The 17,183-nt window shown below is 37.5% G+C and overlaps 1 protein-coding gene across 13 annotated transcripts in view; it reads left to right on the top strand.

The window, feature by feature from the left end:
• RBMS3 (RNA binding motif single stranded interacting protein 3) overlaps positions 1-17,183 on the top strand; it is a 712,557-nt gene that overhangs the window by 663,622 nt on the left and 31,752 nt on the right. The gene's annotated exons all lie outside the window — the stretch shown is intronic.

Genomic DNA, 17,183 nt, shown 5'->3' with positions numbered 1-17,183 from the left:
CTGTCAAATAAATAAATAAAATCATTAAAAAAAAAATCTTAACACTGCATAGGACAGGCCTGGGAGGGTTGGAGATGGGGGTCAGAGCAAATTTCCCTGGGTGAGGCAGCACGCACAAGACATGGAGAGACAGCATCCAAGGTCCTATTTCTTTGTAGCAGAATCCCTCCAATGAGTGGCAGCCATGGGCCTAGGGCATTCCACAGCATCAGGGACATAGCATCCCTTAATACCCCAACCATCCCCAAGGGCAGTGCCTCTGTGATGGCAGCCAAGGAAGAGAGCATTTTCAAGACGAGTTTCAATATTAAAGGAAGCTAATTGCATGTGCGGGAATCAGCACATCTGGTCCTGAAAGCACATGGTTCCCTTTTTAATCAACAGCACAAAGTGGGCACGGGAGGTTCCCGCCAGAGAATCCAATCCTGAATTGACTATCATGTGCAACACTTGCCAGAGGCGGGCTTGAGACATCTGATCCTGGAGAGACACGGCCTGACAGACAAGCCAACATTTCTCTAGACTCTGTGTTAAATTAGTTTATCAGAAAGCAAAATACCTGAACCGTATGATTGCACATCCCCATAGAAATGCTTTCTCAGAGTTAAACTGTAATGTTTTAACCTCTTCTTTCTTAGAGGGGTGACACATGACACACACACTTAAACCACATTGCTAGCTTTCTAGAGACACTACAGTGGAAGTAATTGTCCATTATTTCACCCAATGTTCCCTATATAAAGAAGCCGATGATGAATTGCTGCCTGAGTTCAGTGCCTCGGCAAGTATCTCTCTCCAGATGAGCAGATATCCTTCTTTTTAACTGACATTCTAAAGTGCATAACTTAATCTATTTCCCTTTTGGCCTTGGCTTTCAGGATGCTTCACGTCAGATGCTGTGCATTGCAAACGTTCCCAGTGGCATGTTCTCTTGATTGCTCTGGACTCTTCATTGATTTGCTGGTGTTTTTAATTGTGCTTTTTAATATAGTGCTTAATTATTTAAACCCTTCATAGATTTCACTTGGAAATACAAAAGCTCTTATTTTTATGGTAAAAAGCGTAAATGAAAAAATGCAAATGGGCTCAGGGAAGTTGGTGTGCTATCAAGTCTCAGTGGTAAGATAAAATGAAAGATGATTGTGATGATGTGTTGATCTGATCTAAAAAATTGGCCAGCAGGCAGTTTTCATTTATTCACACACATGCAACTCGGAATGGGAAAAAGGATGGTATAATAATTAGAAATGGCTTTGAGAGTCAAGAAGGTGCTATGTGATTCCTGGTCTAACTATTTAATAATTATTTCACAATGAATTTCACTTAAATTTTCTGAAGCTTAGCTCCCGCACCCCCTTAAGTACAGATAGTGCATTAGCAGCTCTCTGTGTGTACTTAGCTGAGGATTGATAGAACCTATTGAAAGTACTTAGTACATGCCTGAGTCATAATAGATATTAAATAACGGAGGCTTCCTTTTCTTTTCCTTGCCCTGCATTCAGGGAAGTATGTTGGATATTTGCCATAAGAGATTGACTGAACCAATGCTATTTTAAAATAGAGTTCCCAAACCCAATATCAAACAATGGAAGAAATATTAAAAGAGTTGATGATATTATCTTTCTTATTGTCTGAACTATGATAATATTATTAGTTGGATTAATATAATAAATAAAATTTAAAGCTTTTGTAACAACATGAGAAAATAATATTCACAATGGCAAGCAGAAAAGGTGACAAAATTGAGCTACCGTTACAATTTTGAGTCCTAGGCATGCACGTGAAGCTAAACAAGCGTGCATTACGTAATTATCATATGTGTTTTTAATTCTTTTCTAAGTTCTTTGAAATGTTGCTTCGCAGCTTGTGTCATTTGCTAAGACATTAACAGCATAGTCTTTCACTATATCTAATATTGGGGAGACATTGAAAGACCACGAAAACATGAGTGTGTTAGTATAAAGATGATTGTCATGATTAGATCAGTTGCAGTGGTAGCACTGGTGACCTCTAAAATTTTCCCCACTTCTATTCTTATATCTCAGCGCTATGGTATTTATGGTAGAGTTAAAAGAAACCTATTTCTTTGATAAAAGTGGCTTCGAATTTTTTTTAACAATTCTGTAGCCTGAAGTCAGTCTTAATTTTTTATGTGAATTCATTATCCACCTACCAGATGGTGCATCTCCACTACAAGCTGACCACTGCTTCTAACACTGCCCATGTTGAAATCACATTTCAAATGATATGTTGTGTCCGTGGCACGCAGCACTTGGCACAACCTAAAATCTTCTAAGTTTATTTAATGGGAGCCTTCCAGTCTCTTGTGGTTTATGGAATTGATAAAATATGTTTGAAATTGAGATCACATATAATATACTTAAATTACATGTGGATATTAAGTCTAACTTCCATGAGTTTTATATATGTATATATGTAAATTTGTAATTATATATGTATATTTATATTTGCATATATGTACACCTTTAAATGTGCATTTAAAATAAGATCTCCTGCTTTTGGGGATGATTTGTTTCCCAAGTTGCAGATCACAAAATATTTATTCCTCCCGAAATCATGGTGATAATTTTTGAAGTCCACTTGTCACCCAAGATGCTGCTTATACGTTCCTCTTTTCTACCACTAACTTTTATTCATTTTGATGATGTCGAATATATCATGAACAGTATATTACTTCTTTTCAGGCCAGTCCTTTTTTACTTGTCTGAACTGTGCACTTTGGTGCATTCACTGTGATTTAGCTTTGATACAATATTGATTGCAAAGCTATCAGCTATCTGACCTAGATACTACATATCAAAAACAATAATCAGGTTTCCCATCAAGTTTCCTTAAAAATGAAAATCAAAAAGTTGAAAAGATTTTAAACTGATGGTGCCCTTTAATTTACATGCAATGGACATATTTCAGTTGGCAGCAGAATCGTGCTGGATTCAGGGTAATGGATTGCAGACCCCTATAAGGCATAAATTTAATTACTTTATGTGCCTGCTCTGCATCCAGCAGTCCACCCAAGAGACTTAGATCTGGGAAAGCACAGGACTCCAGATTCAGGAAATGGGAATTTCATTCATAATTGAGCAGTTACTTTAGCAAATCAAATATGTGGAGTTGGTTTAAAAAAAAATAATAATTGTTGAGGTTTTTGAGATATTTGTTCTGGAAGATTAAAGCCTACTAGACAAAGAAGACCAGAGACCAACTATAGTCAAATAAAATTAGATTTACTAGCTTGAAAAATAAGGGAGAAGTTGCAGGTGAACCAGAGAACATCTCAGAAAAGGGACTTTGGAGGGACTCACAGTCACAGTATGACTTTGGGAAGGGCTTCAGGAGGTGGTAGTTTCTGCCCTGGGTGCTGTCAGGAAGTGGGGGCAGGGACAACTGAATGATTGGGTGTATTAGTAAGTATTATCTAGTCAGTGAGAGGAACAAAGCAAAGCTAGAGTTGTCTTTGGTTATGATGCTGTAGTCACTCACATTAGACAGAAAAGGGAGGTGTTTAATTGTTTTTCGGTTTGCAAAATGCCCTTGCCTCCCTCTGTCCTTTATCCCGCAGTCATCGACGGTTCTTGTCTGATGATTGGTGATAACTCTTAAAAATTATTTAATTGGGAATACTATGACCTTGCTAATAGCTACCAGCTAATTAAAGATCATTTGAAAGATTTCCATAAATTCTTTTCTTATCTAAAGGGCAATTATAATGTTGCCTGATAAAAATATAACAGAACATTCAATGGCCTTGATAAAAGGTCAATACAAACATGAGATAGGTCAAAATGTGTTTTATTTATCATAAGCTTTGAGTATATATGAAAAGTACTGCTAGTGCAAAAATGAATCTTTGTGCACAGAGAATACTTTATGATGCTGTGCTAAGTACTTTATGTGAATTGATTGGTTACATTTGATTGTCACAACCATTCAGTAAGGAAGTTTCCGTGTCCTCTACAAAATGATTCTTTATAAGATCAGCTGGATCCCCCACTCATATTTATGCTCCTTCAGCTGTTTTAAACTTTTCAACCTTCTCAAATTCCATACACAAGTCTTGCCATTTATACTAAGATGGCTACCTCCTCCTTTATGAGAAGATGGATACTGTATTTGACCTGATCTCCCACAAATGTTTTCTCTTTACTTCGAATGTCTGTTTCTTCATTCTTTCTCACTTCCTATCCCTTTGTATTTTGTCTAGTCATGGCCTTCTTTTTGTCAATGTTAACCCTTCCTTTTATGTTCTTGTCTTCATGTCTTAACTTCTGATGTTCTTACAGCAGTGATCCCACACAGCTTCTTCAACATATACTTATCTATTGATGACATTTCCTCTGCTCAAACAAAAACAAAAACAAATTTGTGGATTTGATTTGTTTTCCAGGGTACTGGTGTTAAGGCACTTTCTTTTTCTTTGCTCTCTTTCTCAGTGAAGTCATCTGCTTCCCTAGCTTTAGCCATCCTGCAGATGGCCTCCAAATCTCTATTGTTCATTCCATCCCTTGAGTTCCATGCCCCCATTTCTAGATACTTCCCAACATCCCCTTCCAATCCCCCCACCCTTGGCTGGCTCTCTGAAGCCCAGGCTTCATATTCACAATTCAAGACTCATAATCTTTCCTCCCAGTCTACTTTCTCCCACAGGCTTCCCTAGGATTCAAGCAAACCATTTTCAGTACTATTTCTCTAAGACAAGATTTTTAAAATTAAGTGTATCTATGAGTTTAGGATTGTTATATTCTTTGACAGTGGCTTGGAGTATATATAGCTCTTCCTTTTGGGTGAGAATCATATGATTTAATACTCAACTGAGCTTGGAGTAGAGTTGAAAATCTCTTATACAGTGACAAGTCATTTTTCTTCCAAGACATTTTGACTCTCTCTTCCCCACATGCAGCTTTCCTTTTTTTTTTTTTTTTTTTTTAAATTCCACAATATACTTTGAATCTGCTCTCCATTTTTTAATCTTTCCATTCCATTCTACCACTCCAGTCCAGACTGGGTCCCTGTTACCTTCTAATTTTATTATTGAAATGTCAATACTTGGCCTTTCCCTTTCTTATTCAGCCTTCACACAGCTGCCTGAATAAACATTGAGCTTAACATTTTACTTTAACATGATTTGCAAGGATATGATTTTAACATAACAATTGGGAGTTACCTTAGTAAATGACTACCCCTACTCTATTCTTTTATTGCCAGAGAGAAGGTACAGATTAGATCTCTGAATCTAAAGTCAACTTTTCTAACAGCAACAGTCAAACTTGCAAGCCAGTGCATACCAGAGATGTTAACACTACTCAAAGCTATGGATGATTTACAGAGATTACCCCACAGGGACGTGGGTGCTAAAAACTGCCTCACACTGTAGAACCACAATGGTGATTGCTTATTGTTCTCTGTGTGAGTGCAGACCTAAATTTCTTCTGAGAAGAATCTTATCTTTCCTGCAGCTAACTTCCAAATAGTGAGAGGTTTATTTTGGGTGGAGTGAGTGGGTTTTCTTAAATTCTTCTTAGCTTCTTCAATTTGACACTATCTATCCCATGCCAAGTTCAGCTTTGGGATTTATGTGTTACCAACAGGAAAGAAAGCTACATTCCAAGTCCTTGTCAAGAAGTACAATTCCAGAATCACTAACGCTCATATATTTCAGAGCCTTGGCTAAAGGATAATAATATTTTTGGAGGAATATTTGGATAATATGCCATATATCCGTTCTCCTTAGTTATTTTAAATTATAACCTTGGATTAAGCTGAAGAAGCTGTCTTACCTGTAATTCTGTGTCCCATTGCCCCCCCCCCCCCGAAAAATAGCTTTTTCTCAAGTATGCATTGGCACAATGCCATTCATTCTGATTTGAAGGACTCTATAATAATAGCCCTTGGAAACCGACTTTGCTTACTTTAGATCTTTTGCTCCTTAAACTATATAGTATCTGGTCTTTTCTGACCTGTGAAAGAAATGTCTCTCTTGCCTCCATATTGCAAATTATTCTTCTCTGCTTTGATTTATTTTCTTACCTAATGGACACAGTATCATGTAATCCATTGCTAACTAACTCTGATGAATTTTAATGGCATATATTTTATTAGCCTTGCTGACTTCATCTTATTTTTTTCCCTTTGACTCATTTTTTCTCACTTGTTTGATACTACAACATATTGTACAATTTTGGAAGTTGCCTTAAAGTCTTTTTGGGAGCAAGCTGAGATATAATTAAATAAATGAGTGGAGACTCCTAGTATATAATATTCTTAGTCATGAGCCACAGCTCAAAGGGTACAAGAGTTAAGAAGGACTTAACAGCCTTGAGTTCGAGACTGCCCTGGTATAATCCTCAAGTTACTCTTCCAACTGCTTTTCTTACCATATCCCTCCATAATTCTGTTCTTCCTCTGATCACAGTTATTTGTAGGATGTATTTGGCTATGAGCACTTTCTTTCTTGCTTGGCCTGTGCTGATTTTCTACTGGAACTTCTTCTCCACTACACCTGCAGTTTCTGCTGGTCAGATCTCACTTGTCTTTAACAATGTCTCTGCCATGAATCTCTTCCCAATTTTCACAGCCAAATGTGATGTCACTTTAGTTTGAAAATTCAAAGTCCTCTGCTAACACCTGTTGTGCTCTACCTGACAATACAGTACTTTCCTCACCACCTCTCCACCCCGTCTTGAGATTGCAGGTCCCTGGAGCTTTGGAGTTCAAGAACTGTGCCAGTCTGATTAGGCCTATTGTACTAAAGCTCAACTTTTTGATGAAAATAGAAGTCTTTAAATAAGATCTCACCCTTAAGACAGACTTCAGTGTTGACTTTTACTCCAAATAAATTTGGAAGATCAAATGTGAAGGCAATACAAAGCTAGTCAGAGGCCTGAATTTTCTCTAGTAGACCTGAAATTTAGTATAATTTTTCCCCCAGAGAGATACTCTAATTAACTGTTGTCCCTTGACAGGATTAGGAGGGCATCCATCTGACTGGTCTTGCTGATTCAAGTTTTAACCCGCCACAATCCCTTCCCTCAACAACCACCAGTGTCATCTTTCTAAAACCGCTTCAAGTCCTTCCACAACCTTTAAAACTCCCTCCTTAGTACTTAGCCCCTTTACAAGGTCCTTCACGATCCCCCTGTCTGCTTTTCCACACTCATCTCTCACCACCTCTGTGCTCCAGGCATAACTGTTTTCAATTTGCAGGATGGGCCAAGCTTCCAGGGTCTTTGCCCAAGTGGAAATATAACTATGAGCTGTCTGTCCATCTAGATGTTCTGTCTAGATGTCTAATGCTTTTCCTTCTACTCTTCAATTTGCTAATTTGGGGTTGTTTTCCAGGAATTGTCTCGGTGCCTGCCTTTTTTTTTTTTTTTTTTTCTTAGAAGTGTCCTTCATTTTTCTATCTTGTCTTAGAGATGGCATTTTTCTTATTTTTTTAGGTTCCTTGGAGTATCTTCATCATAATATTTAACATGCTGAATCATCATTTTCTGTTTAATTATCTTTCTTTCTCTCTTGAGTCAAGACTATAAACTCCTTTAGAGCAGGGACTACTTATGATAACCTTACTTCCCTGTTACCCAGCACCATCTAAATAGGTATTTAATAAATATTTGTTGGTTGAATGAATGATGCCCACATGTAAGAATGCTGATTTGGTAGACACACCTATATAATCCTAAGCTTACTTAACTTCAGAAAAAATTAAAATAGTTAAAGGAAAACAGAATTCCCAAGAATTTTGGACATTTGAATGAATGACTAAATGCAGAGAGCTTTCTGAACAGGATAGGAAAATCTCATGAACAAGAAGGTATAAGAAAAAGTGGGAAAAAAAATTGGAGGAAATGAAATTATTAGGAAAGAAGTCTTAATGAAATAATTTAAAATGTTGGTGGAAACCCACAAAGTGTCTGTTAGAAATATGACTGCCCTTCAGCAATACTGCTTATCTGGAAGATTTCATTTTGTTAATTGTCTTCCCTAGATAACCATCATATTCATTTATCTTACTAACATCATTATAATTGATTCCCCAGAGTCACCTTCTGGAAGTACTTTCATACCCTTTTTGTTGCCCAGGTCCCTCATATGTACAGCACTGCAAACTGACTGTTCTTAATAACATAGCATCTTTGCTTCATTTGTGTGTGTGTGTGTGTGTGTGTGTGTGTGTTAATTCTTCAATGGCCTGTGTCATACCTTTTGCATATTGTCCAAAAGACATGCATCCAGGTGCCCCATACTCATTGTGACTGGTAATCAGGACAAGTAATGGCCTTTAGCTCTTTTTCATTAATGCGATGGAAAAGCACTGTGCCCAATCCATTAGTGATGCACTATTATATTAAGAGCTTACTTAAGAAAGGCAGCCAGCCAGTGGACATAGGACTGGTTTCCCTTAAATAGGATTTTCAACCATGATCAAACAAGGCACCTTTTCATTTAGCAGGAAAGTTTCTGCTCTTTCCCTGTCTCTCCTTCTCATTGTGTTTTGTCTTAATTTATCCTGTCAGTCCATAAGGAACTTAACTAATGTTTTCTAAATGACATTGAAATTTCTTGAAGATTAACAGTATTCATAGGATAAAATATCCATTTGTCTTTTGAAAACTTCTCTCTTTGATTTTTCCTATCAGCAGGTTTTAGTTTCTTGAACTCCTTACTCTCAAAGTGATGTTTCTCCTCTTGATTTTTCTTGACTATAAGTACAAAATAAGCAGCCATTCTATTTGGGTTTACTTTTTATTATTCTTTTAACATTCATGCAGATAAAACTGCCCTGTTATTTTCATTCCTTTAGGAAATTATGTTTGATTGATGGCCTTGAACTTGGCAAGTTTAGGCAAGATTTGAGGATGTTTTTTTAATCTCCTAAATTCAATTGAATTATTTTCCCCTAGCTGATAGCATAAGGTGTCTGTTTGCATTAAAACTCCCACCACTGGCATTTGTACTTATCACCCAAGCCATTTAAGGCTTCACGTTCTTTTGAAGAACTAATTCCATGTGATGTTAAAGTTCATAAGTGTGTATAAGGCCCAGTTTCTAAAACACCTTTCCTTGGGAAGCTCATCATTGTAGAATGCAACCACTCAGGCACAGCAAAGCACGTCAACCTCACGGACCTTCTTCATAATCACTAATTTGTATGTTTAAAATAATGAGTCTTGGGGCACCTGGGTGGCTCAGTGGGTTAAGCCGCTGCCTTCGGCTCAGGTCATGATCTCAGGGTCCTGGGATCGAGTCCCGCATGGGGCTCTCTGCTAAGCAGGGAGCCTGCTTCCCTCTCTCTCTCTGCCTGCCTCTCCATCTACTTGTGATTTCTCTGTCAAATAAATACGTAAAATCTTTAAAAAAAAAAAATGAGTCTTAACATAAATAATACAACCAAAGGGTTCCTGTTAAAGCATGGCAAGTGCAGTTTTTGCATTCACTTCTGCAGTGATCTCCTGTCACCACTTTTTCTCACCATAGCCCACTCTCAATGACCACACAGGAGAAGAAGACATGACAACATGACAGCACAGCACAAGGACCCCACTCTGTATGAGTGCTGGGCAGTCAGTGTACAGTGCAGGGATGAAAAGAGCTTTGAAACCAGCATTTAGATCTCAGCCCCTCAGTGCTCTCTCTGCGGCCTCTTCGGAGCTGAAAAGGCAGCTGATACTCTGTCAGCTTGATGAGAAATTATAACAGTCATAATAGATACTTCATTCTGCTCACATTCTAGGATTCCAAGTTTAGGACCTCACATTTCTAGTTCTCTGCTGTTGGTTGTTGAGATGTGGTCCTAGACCAGTAGCATCAGCACCTCCTAAAAACTTGTTAGAAACACAATACTTAGGCCCACTATCATCATCTCTTATCAGCTGTCCAAGGGATTATGATGCGCACTCAAGATTGAAAACCACTCCAAGCCAGCCAGCCAGTCACAAGCAGGTGAAGGGGGGAATATTGGACTAATTAAGGAAACAGAAGTAGCAAAACTGGTGGTGGAATAAAAGAAGAATGTTAATTGTCCTCCATTATTCAAACTATTTTCTTCCTCCCAGAAGTCTATTATGCATTGTTGTTATCTTGTATAATTTTCTTCCTTCCATGTGATTTTTTTTTTTCCTTAACCAACAAAATTTGACTTGGAATATTAGTATAATGGCTCCTTTGGGGAGAACCAGTGAAATCCCTGTGTGAATTTATGCAGTCTACTCAGACTATCAGGATTCATGGCCTACAATGATAGACTTAGGAAATCCTGGAAAATGAAATCAAATGAGTCGGCATATTTGCATGGTGTGCACATTCACTATGGTATGGTTAGTTACCCAAAGTAGCTACGTGGTTACTTCAGGGAGGTCTTAGTAATGTTAAAGCTCTATTTTAAAAGGAATAAGACTCATACGCAATATATATAAATACATAGAAGCTATCATACTCTGTCAACAGTTTCCTCTCTAGAACATTCTTTTGAGCCTCTAGTAATTAGAACAGTGACTAAATTAGCCCTTCTTATTTTCTGCTGGTATCAAATACAGCTAAAGGGATTACACTGTACTTGGATACTAAGGCTCTTTTTATAACTGACAGCATATAATCTTGATTATTTACTGTTTGTATTCCTAAAATATGAAATAGTTTTTCAAACACAGCTTTCAACTAAGTTCCTAATTTCACACCCAGGATGACCTTCATTGTCACAGACTCATTGTGCCTCATTGCTAATGAGGACTGTTTTACTCTTCTCTCCTGTCCACAAACCCCACTCCTTCTTTTTGCCAGTGCCGCAGAAAGAATCCTGTGTACAACTGGGAAGAATATTTTTTACCTATATCCCATGTCTTACTTACCTCCCATATAAACAGTTGTTTACAATTCCTTTGGGGATACATACACATGTGTATACATATATACACATACACTAAACGCACTCACATACATATATGTCTCTGCTTTACCTTCCTGGGTTTTTTTTTTTTTTAAGATTTTATTTATTTATTTGACAGACAGAGATCACAAGTAGGCAGAGAGGCAGGCAGAGAGAGAGGGAGGGGAAACAGGCTCCCCTCCAAGGAGAGAGCCAGATGCAGCGCTCCATCCCAAGACCCTGGGGTCATGACCGGAGCCAAAGGCAGAGCTTTAACCCACTGAGCCACCCAGGTGCCCCACTTCCCTGTTCCTAATGTGAGATAAAACTCTAAGGAAGAATGATAGAAATACAGAGTACAGAATTTGAATGTATCACTTAAACCGATTAATCTGTTATTCATTATGTGAAATATAGATTTCCTTATGGAACATATTTAAGTATAACTTCCCAAACAACTCCTAGGGTAGTCTATTTAAAATATTGTGGCATATTAGAATCACCCGGGAAGCTTTAAATTTCCAACCACCCAGGCTATGCTCCAGGCTCATTAGATCAGGTTATCTGTAGGTGGGACCCAGGCACCAATATTATGTTAAAACTGCACAGGTGATTCTAATGTAAAGTCAAGCTTAAAACCAGGGTCCTTGAGAATGTACCTCAGTCTCATGAAATGTTAGTGTGTTTAGAAAAAAGAAAGAAAGAAAAGTTCTAAGGTCCAGCACATTTGGGAAGTGTAGCAAATTGTACTTGTCTTCCTAGAGATGCTTACAGAGTCACGATAAATATTTGCCCATTAAATACTGAGAAGTCCTGCAGGGGAAAAAATGGTGAATGTAAAGAAGGAAGGAGGAAAAGAAAGCAAGGGACCCTCACCCCCATGATAAAAATATCTACATCGCTTGGTTTATCCCCTCATTTTAAAAACTTGTTTACTCAGACATAACTTTGTGTGTGGAACACCTGTCAAAAATTCCATGGAACACTCCTTTTATGGAATAAAATTTGGGAGATCCTGAATCAAAGGACCCCAGAGCGAAAAGCGAAGGCTTTTCTTGCAGTGCTTATTAAAGAAGATCTGGTTACACCCAGCTTTGCTTCACTCTTACGTAACATTTGATATTTAAAATAACTTATTGAGATGGCAAACAGATACATGAAAAGATGCTCAGCATCACTCATTATCAAAGAAATGCAAATCAAAAATGAGCTATGCTATCACCTCACACCTGTCAGAATGACTAAAGTCAACAGCACAAGAAACAGGTGTTGGTGAGGATGTGGAGAAAGGGGAACCCTATTGCACAATTGGTGGAAATGCAAACTGGTGCAGCCATGGAAAACTATATGGAAGCACCTCAAAAATCCATATGGAAGTACCTTAGGATGCAGTAATTGCACTACTGTGTATTTATCTAAAGAATACGAAAGCACTAATTCAAAGGGATACATGAACCTTAATGTTTATAGCAGCATTATTTACAAAAGCCAAGATATGGAAGCACCCCAAGTGTCCATCAATTGGTGAATGGATAAAGAAGATGTGGTATACATATATGATGGAATATTATGCAACCATTATCCTCCCCTGTCCAATGACATGGATGGAGCTATAAAATATAATGCCAAGGGAAATAAGTCTCAGAAAAAAAAAAAACATATACCATATGATTTCACTCATGTGTGGAATTCAAGAAACAAACAAAAAAATATAAGCAATGGGGAAAGGAGAGAGAGAAAGGCAAACCAACAAACAGGCTCTTAACTATAGAGAACAAACTGATGATTATGAGAAAGGGGTGGGGAGGGGTGTTATTGGTATAACAGGTGATGGGGAGGAAGGAGTGCACTTGTCCTGATGAGCACAAGATGATGTATGAAAGAGTTGAATCACTCTATTGTACACCTGAAACTAATATAAACTCTGTTAGCTAACTGGAATTTAAATAAATACTTAAAAACAGAAAAAAAAATAATGTGGAGTTTAACATTAGAGTTCAGAAATTATATAAGGGATCTGATAGAAATAGGATACATGGGACACAAGCATTATATAAGATTTCGTTTTAGGAAAGTCAGTCTTCCAAGATTAACCGAACATACAAGTTGGGTGAGTGGTATCCAGAGAAATCAAACCTTTATTGAAAACTGGAAAGGTATGGGGAATCCAGCCAGGTAGGAGAGCCCAGTGATATGATAGCAGAAATGGTACCAGGATACAATGGCTCTAGTATTTAGTGTCATTTGCAGAGTCGGTACAAATAAAGTGGTAGTTTGGAACCATTCTGTATTGTTTATTACAATCATGCTCCATTTTATATTCTCTTCTCCTAGGCTTTTCTAAGAACTGTTTTAGAATTTCCTATCTCTGGGGCTTATCCATTCAATTTAGAGTAATCTATAGGTCTTTCTTTCATCAAAACTGACCTGAGCCTGTTTCTCAGGATTTCTTCACCTCCATCCTGAGGGCTATTATATGATAAACTACTACTTTCTGAATATGTTAATATTTAACCCTGGTACTGGAGTTTCAGGCACTGTGGCAGCTTGTTTCCTTGTTTCCACATGAAGCTGCAAGGCAGATGTATAATAGTGCCCGCCATTTTCCAGAAGAGTTTCCTCAGGGATCTCAGAAAATTCTGCCAACTGGAATCTCCTGTTTAAGAAACAGTGTTGAGATGCTGTAAATAATAATGGAAAATATTTAAAGTAATGATGCAAACTAAATTTGGGTAAATGTTTAAAAGAGATAGCCAACTGTCAGTGTCAGAGAAGTTTCCGTCAGCAACTTTTACTGACAGGATGAGAGAGGATAAAATGTGTAACAGGCGTGGTAACACAGAGGCCTCTGTTACTCTGGCCTGCTCTGGTTTTGGCCAGTTCTATCCGAGTTGATAATGTTATGGGTTTTTTTTAAACTCATTTTCTCTTTTGCCTAATTTCTTAGTTTAAATTCATATGACCTCCCCAACCACAGGAATATTCAAGCATTCGGCTCACAATAGTTTAATTTAATGTCTCAAATGATGTCACTAAAGACCTGTTTTCTTTCTACACAGCTGCACATCAGTCATCTACATTCCACAACCTCAATCTGACATACCTAGTCCCACTCCCCTGTCCTAGTAGCAGAATGGCTATCCCAGCAATGACCCCATATACTCACACTATCCTGTGCCAGAGAAGAGCAAAAGTCATTTCTAGAAGTCTACACACACGCACACGTGCACACGTGCATGCACATACATGGGTTTTCTTCCCCACAAGCTCCAGTAAACATCTTTGTAGTCTCACTAACTCTGAAATTTTACCCTCATCTACTCCCCGACTGCGGAGTTAACTGCATTCATGCTACATGACTGGGAGAAGGGAGTATAGGGATTCTTACAGGAAATCCAGGCTCCTATTAAGAAGGGTAAATGGCTGCTGAGTGGGTAAGAAAAAAAGGATGACGACACCTTCCTTCTTGTCATTGTTCCTATCTTTTTTCTAGAATCTGTGTTTATTATAACTTGTGATCTTGGATTACAGTTTGGTCATTGATCCCTCTTTTTAAGTTTCTCTTCTTGTTTTGTAAATATACTTTTAGATAAGAATTAAGGATAATTTTCATGAAATTCAAACCCACATATTTTTATTTTCTGTACGTGGGCATAAAATTCATGAAGGAGGACATTGGATAAACATAGTTGCCTCTCATAAATATTTTTGAATGGTATGTGGGAAACACAATTCCTTTGGTCAAAGGAAAGAGAAAAACAGGCCCCAAACTGTACAAACATCTGTAGTTAATGTTCTAGGAAAACAGTGTCCGTAGTAGCCTTCGAGTTAGGGAAGGAATGTCCCTGGGTCTAAATAGAAACTAAAGTCTTCTAGGATAAAGAAGTCAAGAACAGATGAACTAAGTGGGGCCAGGCCAAGGAAAATCAGGACATAAAAATTAGGAGTAGTGTTATATCTATACTGATTATTCTTTCTGTGTGACTTTGGTTGCCTTACTTCCTCTATTGCCTTACTTCTGGTCCTTTGGTTGATTTAATTTTTACATCCGTTAGTTTTATTTCCTGTTGGAACTGCTTCTTACATGCTTCTGTCCATGATCAAACACTTTATTTCTTATTTTTCCAGTGGATGAGAAAATATTAAGATTTAAGGTAACTTTTCAGCCCTTTCAAGTTGACCATACTGAATTTTACCTTCTTTGTTTAAGAATGTTACCCAAATGTCACTGAGCCCCCCAATATTTTGAAACTAGATAAGATTGGCTGGAACCCCCAATTCCATACTCTTTGGAAGTCCACACCTTTCTGGGGTATTATTGGCACCTCTGTCTGCTCTCTCTATTCTGCATTGTGTTAATTCAGATGACAGTTCCCCCCCCCTTTACAATTTTCACACAAAAATTCTACTCAGAATAACATTAATGAACTCTTCGACATGCTCAGTAATGGACACATGATGGCATTTAAACGTCGTCAAATTGATTGTAACGATGCATCCCTGTGCTTGAAATGCCCTTTTGCCACCTCTCTATGGTGGGATTTCACCAGCTCTTCCCCTCTATATCTTGAGGCTCATTCTGATCATTTTCTCCACACTACTACCCCATTCCCACTGCCACCCCACCATGTTTCCTCTGGCTCTCACTTTTTGTCAAAAATGTAAGCTTCTCCCATAACTCTCTCTTCATGTAGACTAAATGTCTGTCACCCATTCCTGTAGGGCCCTATGTCCACCCCAGGTGTCTTACTGTAATTTCTATGACAAAATAAATGAGCATTTCCTGCCAAAGCTGATTTCTGATCCTAAATATTAAGATAATGAAAGTTTTATCTTGTCATAATGGTATTACCAACAAAAATACAACCAATAATAATGACAGCTCCTATCTATTACGTTCTTCATAGGTACCCAGCCCTGTGTTAAAAGCCTTGTATGCATTATTTCATTACTATTTCCAAGAAACCTTTAAAGCATCAATGTTTGAGTCTATTTTACAAGAAAACTGAGATTTATAGATACAAACATGGATCTTAACCATCATGCTAGACAACATAAACATATTTTCCTAGTTTTATTGGTTGTTGTTATTCTACAGACTTTAGCTTTCTTTTATATTGCCTTAAAAACCAAATGGAATTTTATTTCTATATCCCCATTGTTAAATAGGTAATGAATATTTTTTTAAAAACTCATCTCTATGTAATCTTGTGCTCAAATTGAGAAATCCTTTTGCAACATGTATCGATAACTGTCCCAAAAAATGAAATTTCCACTTTTTTATTTGTGAATACATACATATTTACCATAAACATCATTATCTTTATCATTAATTTGCTAAATTTGAAGCCTAGTATTAGAGTCATTTATTTTTTAGATGCTCTTCAAACTGATATGGTAAACTATGAATCAACCCCACATCAGCTTATTGTCAAACATCTAGATGCCAAAAAGTAAAACAAACAGAAAGCATTAATAAAATAAGGGTACTTCTTATGTGTTAAATTAAAAAGCACCAAAAATACTGCATTAATGTATTAATATTGCCCCAACAACATTATAATTAATATACTCGAAATAATAACAACAGCAAAAATAAAGACCAAGAAACAAAACCTAAAGAAAGGTGGTTCAGATTTGCTACTAGATTATTTTATGGGTGGAAGGTTTGGCTATCTTTCAGAGAAGCTTTTCTGATCAACACCAATCACAGAGAGAGTTATTATAGGTAACTCTTCTCTTTGTCTATTAAAGAATTGTGGAAGGACTTATGAGTTAAGAATAATACCAACAGTGGTTTCTGAAAAGCATTTTCAAGATTTATTCATTTTGTGCAGTTTTGTACAGAAATATTTGCTTAGGCTTTGATTAAACTTGAGTTCAAATGTATACTCTTTCTTTCAACTCTCTAGGGTGAATGGCCTCTAGTAATGAACAAGTGGGGGAAAAAAGAAGGAAGACTATTATATATCCAACAAGTAATAGTTTTAGCATGACTTACAGGCATTCATATATCAGGCTGTGAAAACATCTGAGGTCTCACCTGGCCTGACTGGAACCTGAAGGTGAGCAAATGCCAACAGGCTTCTCTCTCTGGTCTCTGGAATCACCATCGTAATTCAGTCAGCTGAGGCTTCTGCCTTCATATGGCCTTGATCGTCAAGATACTCCATACTGCTTGCCCAATGGATCACCCCTTTACCGCTAACCTCCTATGCTATCCTTTCCTCTGTGTCTTTCTGAAAACACCTTGTAAAACATAAAGATAAATTCCTCTACATCCTCATGCTCCTCACAAAAA

This window comes from Mustela erminea, chromosome 1 (assembly GCF_009829155.1).
Source record: "Mustela erminea isolate mMusErm1 chromosome 1, mMusErm1.Pri, whole genome shotgun sequence".
Classification (NCBI taxonomy): Eukaryota; Metazoa; Chordata; class Mammalia; order Carnivora; family Mustelidae; genus Mustela; species Mustela erminea.
Note: the sequence above shows the minus strand (reverse complement) of the source record. Positions and strands in the feature narration are given on the sequence as shown.